Here is an 11,355-nt window from a genome sequence, read left to right as displayed (position 1 = left end):
CATGTCATAACAGCTTTCTGATGGGCAGCGTGGCAGGAGCGAGAGGCCCGATTTTGAAGCGCGAATTGGTCAAGGGCAGGAAGGAAATTTTGGGGGTGGGCATTGTTTGTTAGCTGACCACCGCTCCTTAGAATTAACTCTCCTTCCTTCTTACCCGCTCCTTCCCTTAAGTTCACACTTGCCCCACTGCCTCGTCTTTATGATGGACTCTGGCTCACATCATTACGATTTCACGAATTTTCTTGATAACACATTTCCCGAACATGAACTTGCACCTATGGTATACCACTGCCACAGTTTCCAACGCTTCCAATCTATCCAGGATTTGGGCAGCTCGATTCAACTGCAGTCCCGGTAGCTGCCACTGTTGCCTTTTTGGTGCTGCTGGGACTGGTGGAACTGTTGGCCGATCCGGTTATCCGGATGCTCCACGTGGGAGGGACAGCGGGAGGTGGGGTGGTGCTTCCATGCCAATGAGGGACTGAACAGCAAATAAACTCATTATTGCGGCAACAGCTGCTCGGTATTTTGTCGGGCGGCTTCACGTAAACGTTGTTTTGCGGGCAGCAAGGTGCCACCACCGAACTCCTTTGCTGCCATTCCATTGTTTGCAATAGTTGCATTGATTGCAATATCCCAAATACTTTAGTTTCTGAAAAGTTCCCAATCAATTGGAAAACCTTAAATCCAACATATTATTCAAAAGTTCAAAAAGAAGAAAATATTGGCAAATTAGCTCAATGCTGGACATTGGCAAATGCTGCAAACTTTTATCGAGGAGAAAATAACAGGACAATTCTAATATCAGAATACAATGAAGCATTCAGGAAACAAAAATAACGCTGACAGATTTTTATTGCGGGTACGTGTTTTCATCACGATAATTTCCCCTTAGTGTCCCAAGGTGCGTTTGTTAGGGGGACTAGTGGGGAAATGTATGGAGTTATCGCAATAGGGCAGGGTCTGGGCCTGCGTAGGATGATCTGTTGGAGAGTCAGTGCATATTCAATGTACTGAATGGCCTCCTTCTGCCCTGAAAGGATTCTATAATCGAAGAGGATGAAGCAAACAGGTTGGAAAATACGGAGCCAAATCCGAGAGGCCGTTCGATCAGTTGTCAAGTAAAATATTGCTCCGCAAGTTGGCGCACATCTTGCGCATTGATATGGTTTGACGCATTAACAGGAAATAGAGAGTTTAGATAATTGTTTCGTTTTAAGATTGCCAAACTGAAGCACCAGGAGTGTCACTGGAATTAGAGCCGGAGCCTCAGCCATTTGCAAGCTATATGAAGTTATAGATGTGGGAAAGAGTAAGTTGTAGTCAGATTTGCAGGTGACGAAAATATACGTAGGGATGAAAACTGTGACGGAATACACATAGCTCAAATGATTGGGCACTAATTGACAGGTAGCGCACAACATGGGATAACACAAGGCTGCACACATTGGTAAGAATAACAAACGAAGCTAATGCATTTTAAAGTGGAAAGTTTATTTCTTCGATTCACAAATAGGCTTGCATGAACACTGCAACGAAGTGAGTGTGAAAGCACCCTAGTCACCACACTCCGGCGCCTGTTCAGGTACATTGAGGCAGAATTTTGCACGACCGGTGATCTAAACTGCCCGCCTTTCAGATTTAAGATTTTAACTGAGAAAGACTGCAGAGTACCCCAATATAAATATCGGGGTGCCCTTGTACATGACTCGCAAGAAGTTAGAATGCAGGAAAAAAGCAGGAATTGGGAAGGAAAGAAAACGTAGGTCTTTGTTGCAAGGGGATGAAGTATACAAGTAGACAGGTCTTGCTAGGACTGCAACAGGCCTGCGTGAGGTTGCATCAAGGTATATTCTAAGCATCATGTGATTTCTTTATTTAAAGAGGGGCACACGTGCATCGGACGACATTTAGATAAAGTTCAGAATATTGAATCCTGGAGTCAAGTGGCTCTCTTATGACGCAGGTTTGAACAAGTTGTGCTAATGTCCATCAGAATCTAAAATAATACTTGATTTTATTTATGAGGAGGATTGCCGCGCTAACAGCTAAGAGGTTGTTCGCCCTCCTGAGGGAATCAAAACTAATGAACACAATTTCAAAATAAGAGGAACCCGATTTAAGAAGAGTTGAGAGGGAATATATTTCTTAGAGAGCCGTCAATCATAGAAATCCTACAGTGCAGAAGGAGGCCATTTGGCCCATCGAGTCTGCACCGACCACAATTCCACCCAGGCCCTACCCCCATATCCCTACACATTTACCCGCTAATCCCTCTATCCTACACATCTCAGGACACAAAGGGACAATTTTAGCACGGCCAATCAACCTAACCCGCACATCTTTGGACTGTGGGAGGAAACCGGAGCACCCGTAGGAAACCCACGCAGACACGAGGAGAATGTGCAAACTCCACACAGACTTTGACCGGGGCCGGGAATCGGTCCCTGGAGCTGTGATGCAGCAGTGTTAACCACTGTGCTACCGTGCCGTCAACCTTTGTCATTCTTTTCAAGGCAGTGGACGTGGTATATATGGATTTTAGTAAGGCGTTTGATAAGGTTCACCATGGTAGGCTTCTGCAGAAAATGCAGATGTATGGGATTGGGGGTGATCTAGGAAATTGGATCAGGAATTGGCTAGCGGATAGGAAACAGAGGGTGGTGGTTGATAGTAAATATTCATCATGGAGTGCGGTTACAAGTGGTGTACCTCAGGGATCTGTTTTGGGGCCACTGCTGTTTGTAATATTTATTAATGATCTGGATGAGGGTATAGTTGGGTGGATTAGCAAATTTGCTGTTGACACCAAAGTCGGTGGTGTGGTAGACAGTGAGGAAGGGTGTCGTAGTTTGCAGGAAGACTTAGACAGTTTGCAAAGTTGGGCCGAGAGGTGGCGGATGGAGTTTAATGCGGAGAAGTGTGAGGTAATTCACTTTGGTAGGAATAACAGATGTGTTGAGTATAGGGCTAACGGGAGGACTTTGAATAGTGTGGAGGAGCAGAGGGATCTAGGTGTATGTGTGCATAGTTCCCTGAAAGTTGGGAATCAAGTAGATAAGGTTGTTAAGAAGGCATATGGTGTCTTGGCGTTTATTGGTAGGGGGATTGAATTTAGGAGTCGTAGCGTTATGTTGCAACTGTACACAACTCTGGTGCGGCCGCACTTGGAGTACTGTGTGCAGTTCTGGTCCCCACATTACAGGAAGGATGTGGAGGCTTTGGAGAGGGTGCAGAGGAGGTTTACCAGGATGTTGCCTGGTATGGAGGGGAGATCCTATGAGGAGAGGCTGAGGGATTTGGGATTGTTTTCGCTGGAAAGGCGGCGGCTAAGAGGGGATCTTATTGAAACATATAAGATGATTAGAGGTTTAGATAGGGTGGATAGTGATAGCCTTTTTCCTCTGATGGAGAAATCCAGCACGAGGGGGCATGGCTTTAAATTGAGGGGGGGTAGTTATAGAACCGATGTCAGGGGTAGGTTCTTTACCCAGAGGGTGGTGAGGGATTGGAATGCCCTGCCAGCATCAGTAGTAAATGCGCCTAGTTTGGGGGCGTTTAAGAGATCCGTAGATAGGTTCATGGACGAAAAGAAATTGGTTTAGGTTGGAGGGTCACAGTTTTTTTTTTTAACTGGTCGGTGCAACATCGTGGGCCGAAGGGCCTGTTCTGCGCTGTAATGTTCTATGTTCTATGTTCTATGTTTTCCCAGAGAGCAGTTGGGGCTACGTCATTGAATATATTCAGCGCTGAGTATTGCGACTGAGACGTCAGGAAAAATGGGAAGCTGACAAATGAGTGGAGTTAAGGCACAAATCATTATATTGAATAGAAGACTACGCTCAAGGTGGAGAATGCTACGCCATCACTATTTCCTATGTTCATATTATCCTTTGCCCTCAAACCACTAATCCAGTCGTCATTTTGGAAGCCCTGTGCTCCAGTCTATTACATGCTGCTTCAAGTATCTTCTTAACAGCCTTTTACAGTTGTGAAAAGCCAAGGAAGGGAAGTGTCAGCCTTGGATGCAGTAATTGGGAATGGTCTTTGATGGATTAGGGACGTAAAATAAGGGGGGAAACGACAAAACAGTGACTATAACATAACATTTTTAAGGTGATATTAGGGAACGGCAGAAGCGTGAGTGGATTCAAGTTAACGCATTGGTGAGAAAATGTTTTCCAGCCTTTACAATTCGAACTTGGGGAGAATAAAACAACGCGTACTAATTTATGGACGGACAACGTTTTGGGGAAAAAAGCTGCACGTGTAAAGTGGTGTTCCAGAGGATTGAGGAAATGTGTAATCTACTGAATGGATAGGACAAACAAAGCACTCCATGCAAGGATTTGCGAATTTGAAAATGGGGATGCATTCGGTACCTATGCAGCAGAGCAGTGCGCGGTTCAAAAGAATGCAAAAGACAATAAGAGAGAACTAAGTATAAGGATGACAAAGTGGAATTAAGGAATTAATTTATCAAAAGCAACAAGAAAACATTATTACATTTTACAGACAGATCAATAAAAATGAATATAATAGAGGCAAGACCATTAAGGGGTAAGAAGGTTATGCCAGAGTTATAACCGTAGAGATAGCAGAGATATTCAAATTTTTTTTAGCTTTGGTGATTGCAATGGCAATAGAGGAGGTAGCCACGATATTGAAGGATAAGATGAACACTTTTACCATAAAAGGGACATTTATTAAATCAAGCAAACAAACAGAAAGAGCAAACCAGCCTGGCCTAGGCGGATTACATTTAGGTATTTTCAAAAGTATCGAAGGAAGAAATATTGAGAGGTTTTTTTATATAAATCACGAGAAAAGGCCGACAACCAGAATGTTCAATTTTTATTTCAGGAGGACGGAACATGTTAACTGAATTGTATCTCAGTCAGCTTAACATTGATGGTGAGAAAAATAAAATGTTTTTTTTAGTAAAACAGAGAATAGATGAAAAACAAAAAACGAAAATATAGTTATGAATGGTGAATGAGGATTTCAAAATAGAAAAACATGCTTGACCGAAACATTATTTCTTAAAAAGATAATACAGAACACATTGGAGTCGATTGATTTTACTTACAACAAATGCTGTCTTATCCAATGATGTTCCCATCCCATAAAATAATGAAAAAAAAGGAGAGATGAATTGGAACAATAGAGTAAACTGGGAAAAAATATCAAAGAGACAGAAAACATTCAGCAAGTATATATAAATGAAAACAATATACAACGGCTAGATATGTAGGTATGGCCCAGCAAACCGCGCAGCAGAAGGGCTACTTGAATGGACAGTAATTGCTGGCCTGGTCAGCCATATCCACAATCCCTGAACGAATGAAACAGCAGACATTAGCTTTGATATCCCTCAGAATTATGACTGAAATTAATAATAGAAGAAAGGGAAATCGCGGAGACATTGGTATTCCTTTCGTAGTTGAAGACACAACTGGTTTTCCAAGAATAGATGAAAACGAAGGGGTAAAATGGAGGGAAGAAATAAATACAAACATGAGCCCTGGAGAATGAAATACACAAGACAGGAATGGAGCTAATAGCTGATAAATCCCCAAAAGCTACATCCTTGGATCTAAAGAGAACTGGCTGCAGTTTGGAAGCATTGGTAGCATTCGTTATAACCCTCTGAAATGTCCGAGGTTCCAGAAAAGGGTCCAGCAGATTGTAACAAATTATCGCAATGTGACAGTCCAATTCAGGAAAGCGCGCAGAGTAAATCCAGAAAATTTGAAATGAAGTAACATGAACTAACAATCGCAAAATGTTCGAAGTCATCATTAAGGAATTAATAGCAGTGTCTTTAGATCAATCATGGGTTGGGGGGGGGGCGGGGCGAGGTGGGGGGAATGTTAATTTGATATGAGGGTACTGCCTTACAAGTGGGTGTAGTGTTGTAAGGGAAGGGCTCCAGGGCAATCTGTTGGTGAGTCATCTTTGGAGGCAGAGGTCAGTTAGGGTCATTTTTGCAGTTTAACTTCAGGGTTCCGTTTTTGATGAGGGGTAAGTAAACAGATCCGTTTAGTGTCAGTGATTCTGCTGGGCAGTTTGTGGCTAGGTTTGGGTGATGGGACGTTCTTTGAATGAGGCATCAGTTTGTGAGTGCAGGTTCAGTTAGTTGTGAGGGACAGCATGAGAGCTTGAGTCAGTTTCTGAGTTAGGGCACAGCTGTGGGCGATCAATCAGTTACTGAGGGCGGGATCAGTTTTTGAGTGAGTGGTCAGTTTGTTGTGTTGGGCAGTATAGGACTGAGACGTCTGTTTGTGAGGGATGTTTCAGATCGTTGGCAGCTTTCTGATGCTGTGCCAATGTTGGAGCGAGGGATACGTTTGGGAGCAGGGGCCAGTTTTTATGGTGATGATTCAATTCAAGAGTGAGGAGCCAGTTTGTGAGTGAGGGGCAGTATGGATAGATGTCAATATTTTGTGAGGGGAACATTCGAGCGACCGGTCATTTTAAGCAGGAGACAGTTATCACTTGATGAGTCAGTGTTGGAGTGAGGTGTAAGTTTAGGAGCAGGGCTCAGTTTTCTGCTGACACGTGCATTTGGGAATGAAAGGTTACCTTGGGAGTGAGGGGTAAATTTCTGTTGACGACAATTATGGAATTGAGGGGCCGACTTCTGGTGATGGTCAGTTTTTGTTCAGAGGTCAGTTAGTGATGATGAACAGTTCAAGTCGGACATGAAGTCAAAGGTCTAGATAAGGAATAGGTTTGGAGTGAGTGGTCAGATGGAAGTGAAATTAAGGTTTCGAGTGAGGAGATCGGTTTTGAATGGATAATCCATTTGGAATGAAGGATCAATTTAGGATGAGTGATCAGATTGGAATGGGGCATCAGTTTGGAGTGAAGGATCAGTTTTTAGTGAGGGACCAGCTTGTTGTTTAGGGTTCAGTTTGGAGTGAGGGAAGAGTTTGGATTGAGGGAGGAAGTTGGTTTTTGGGATCTGTTTAGATTGAGTGATCTGTTTCCAGTGAGCAGCCAGATTGAAGTGAATATTGTTTTTCTTACATTTTGGCGTCATGTTTGGGTGAGCGATTATTTGAAATTGAGGGGGAAGTTTTGAGAAAGTCGTTAGTGGAGGGCACTAAAGGAGTCATATTCATTTGTATTGTAGGATCACTTTTGACATTTTAGATAGAGTCGTAGAGGTTTACAGTATAGAAACAAGCGCTTCGGCCCAACTTGTCCATGCTGTCCTTTCTTTTAAATCCCGAAGCTAGTCTCAATTGCCCGCATTTCGCTCATATCCCTCTATACCCATCTTACCCATGTAATTGTCTAAATGCTTTTTACAACACAAAACTGTGCCCGCCTCTACTACTACATCTGGCAGCTTGTTCCAGACACTCACCGCCCTCTGTGTGAGAAAAATGCCCCTCTGGACACTTTTGTATCCCCCCCCCTCTTACCTTGAACCTCTGCCCTCTACTTTTAAACTCCCCTACCTTTGGGAAAAGATATTGACTATCTCAATGATCTATGCCCCTCATTATTTTTTAGACCTCTATAAGATCACCCCTCAGCCTTCTACGCTCCAGAGGAAAAAAGTCCCAGTCTATCCAGCCTCTCCTTTTAACTCAAACCATCAAATCCCGGTAGCATCCTAGTACTTGTTTTCTGCACCCTTTCTAGATTAATAATATCCTTTCTATATTGGGTGACCAGAAGTGTACAGTATTCCAAGTGTGGCCTTACCAATCTCTTGTCCAACTTCAACAAGTCTCATGTATTCAATGTTTCTGACAAATGAAACCAAGCATGCTGAATGCCTTCTTCACCACTCTGTCCACCTGCGTCCCAACTTTCAAGGAGCTATGAACATGTACCCCACGAACTCTTTGTTCTGTAACTCTCTCCAGTGCCATACCATTGACTGAGTAAGTCCTGCCCTGGTTCAATCTACCAAAATGCATCACCTCACATTTATCTAAATTAAAATACATAGACCATTCGTCAGGCCACTGGCCCAATTGATCAAGATCCCGTTGCAATCCGAGATAACTTTCTTCACTGTCCACTGTGCCAACAATACTCCTGTCATCTGCAAAGTTGCTAACCATACCTCCTACATTCTCATCCAAATCATTAATATAAATGACAAATAACAGTGGACCCAGCACTGACCCCTGAGGCAAATCGCTGGTCACAGGCCTCCAGCTTGAAAAACAACCCACTACAACCACCGTCTGTCTTCTGTCATCAAGTCAATTTCGTATCCATTTAGCTACCTCACCCTGGATCCCGTGAGATTTAATCTTATGCAACAACCTACCATGCGGTGCCTTGTCAAAGGCTTTGGTAAAGTCCATGTAGTCAGCATGAACTTTACTTCCCTCGTCTGCCTTCTTTGTTACCCCTTCAAATAACCCAATCAAATTTGTGAGTCATGATTTTCCACTCACAAAGCCTGCTGACTGTCCCTAATCAGTCCTTGCGTCTCAAAATGCCTGTAGGTCCTGTCTCTCAAAACACCTTCCAACAACTTACACACCACAAATGTGAGGCTCGCTGGTCAGTCGTTCCCAGGCATTTCCCTGCAGCTCTTTTTAAACAAAGGCACAACATTTGCCACCCTCCAATCTTCAGGCACCTCACCTGTGACGATCGTTGATTTAAGCATCTCTGCTCGGGGAGCCACAATTTCCTCTCTAGCCTCCCACAGTGACCTGGGATACACTTGATCAGGTCACGGGGATTTATCTACCTTGACGCGCTTGAAGAGTTCCAGCACCAGATAAATGTGTTTGGTGCACAGACAGTTTCTGAGAATGGATCCAATTGGTTCTATATCAGATTATGGGGCGGGGGGGGCGGGGGGAGGCTGTAAATTATTTATTGTGATTTCTCAGGGGGTGTAGCAACTTAATTCTGAACAGATCACATTGGAAGGTGTTCTATAATTATATGCTGCTCATTTAGGAACGGGCAATGTTAATGTTGTCCATTCAAACCTGCCACTTGTTAATGTAGGTGCAATGTTAATTTTGCCTGGTGCAGAGTAGTAATTTTACTGAACTCGTAATCCAGGGGCTCAAGCTAATTCTCTGGGCATGCGTGATTAAGGTCCAAGTCGGCCAATGGAATTCAAAATCATTTAATAATCTGGAATATAAATCGAGTCTCAGCAATGGCGAGCAGTCAAATCTGCATCAGCAGTGACCTTAGCCGATGTGGCCTACATGTTCCTCCAGACCCACAGTAGCACGATTCACCCTTGCCCTCCCTATGATATGGTCAATCAAATCAAAGAAGTTACAATCGTCATGGGCAACAAACGCTGGTTTTGGCAGAATGCCGAAATTCATGTAATGATGTATGATAAAGAGTCCTCAGCCCTCAATCTAAAATGAAAACCCACCACAAACCCACACTGAATTGATGTTGCACTACGAGTTGTTTGTTCACCCCAACAAAGCTCCTGATACCAAAGGATCTTTAACCCCAGATTAAGCTTCCGATCAAGCTTCCCCTTCAGACAAAATTAGTAATGACGTCAAGGTGTTCATCTGAGCCAATTATTCTCGCAGACTAACTCATCCTTCCCATCTTGTCATGTCCTCTCAGACCAATTCACCCAAGAGGCCAACTCATAATTTCAAATGAATCCCTCATAACAAATGCACTCAAGTGATTCACAAGTGCAACATTGCATTTCAACTCCACACTGATGCCTGACCTGCAGTTGGTCCGCTCACTACAGCAAAAACCCGTGTTCGAAAACGCATTTTCAAAAATATGGTGTGACAATCGGGATCAGCTTTGTCAAAAGGTTACTTCCAAACTGACCTTCGAAAAAACCAGAGAAATAAACAAGAACCTTTGGGAAGGGAATTCCAGATCTCAGGACCCAGCACATGGAGGTCTTGCTGCCAGTTAAAATCAAGGACGCACAATGTTCAGCGCCATTCTTAACTCATGAGATAATGGTCTATCAATACCCTGACCCTCCCTTTCTCCCCTTATCCCTTGGGGCTAAACGGATCAAGGGATATGGGGGAAGGTGGGATCAGGGCATTGAATTCAATGATCAGCCATGATCAAAACGAATGTTGGAGCAGGCTCGAATGCTCGAATGGCCTACTCCTGCTTCTAGTTTCTCTGTTCTGACTCCATATCGAAATGCAGCAAGACCTGGATAATATCTGGGGTTAGGCGGACAAGTGTCAAGTAACGTTCACGCCACTTAAGTGCCTGGGACTTATCATTTCCAACATAAAACTAAACGTCACCCTTTGATGTTCAATGGCATTATCAGCGACATTGGCTCATTTACCAATCCTGAGTTATTTTAACATCCTCAGTGATTCCTGTTTACAATCACTTGATTGCGATTTAGAAACATGTATCATATTCGCGAATTGGAAACACTGGCAACCGCCTCTGGACTTTTCTGAGCTGCTTTATTTATTAATAAATAGCATAATTGACATAATCGGTTGTTTTAATGCAATCTTCACCTGCTCCCTGAACTTGGACTGAGTCACTCCATAAATAAATGTATTTGTACAGCAATTTAAATCTACCAACATAAATCCGACTTCTGCAAAGATATATGAAGAATCATTGTAGTCTTCAGGATTCGTTTCCCTGATGATGTAATATAAGAAGTTTATAACATATAAAAGCCACAAGAATATGAAGCTGCCAGAAATGGTGAACAGTAAAATCACAGATTTCCTTCTGCTCTGCATCTCTGGATCACTGTGATTTTCCTCCTTGTTCTGACCCCTCAGTCCCTTACGGATTCTGCTGGTCACTAAAATGAATCTGACTGTAAGAGCATTGATAACCAATATTGAAATGTATGGGATCAATGGCGTTAATACCTTATCAAACCAATCATATGCCACCCAACCAAGCTCAGTATAATAGCCTGGCTTATCATTACAGTACCAGGGAATGCCATCAATTACCTGTCCAGGTTGAAACATAAAATACACGGGGATATTTTTTACACTGAGCAGAATGGTTGTTGTTGTTAGCACTACAGTTGCAGTTTTCGTGGTGCAATATTTTGTTTTCAATTTCTGGCAACAAATTGCCACACATCTATCAAAGGAGAAATTGACAGTGAACCAGATAGAACAGTTTCCAGCCGCATAGAGCAGAGCATTCACAGCACTACACACAGGGGTAATGTCGAGGAAAGACCCTGGGAAATAATACGAACTGATCCGGTACAGTATGACTTCAATGGTAACAAACAGTAGGTCTGCCATTGCCATGGCCACCAGGTAGCAAGTGGTGCAGGTGGAGAGACCACACTTTCCCCGGGACAGGATCATGATCGCCACGATATTAACTAAAAAATAGAGAGACTAGGTATGAGAC

The sequence above is a fragment of the Mustelus asterias genome, chromosome 8, assembly GCF_964213995.1.
Source record: "Mustelus asterias chromosome 8, sMusAst1.hap1.1, whole genome shotgun sequence".
Lineage (NCBI taxonomy): Eukaryota > Metazoa > Chordata > Chondrichthyes > Carcharhiniformes > Triakidae > Mustelus > Mustelus asterias.
Note: the sequence above shows the minus strand (reverse complement) of the source record.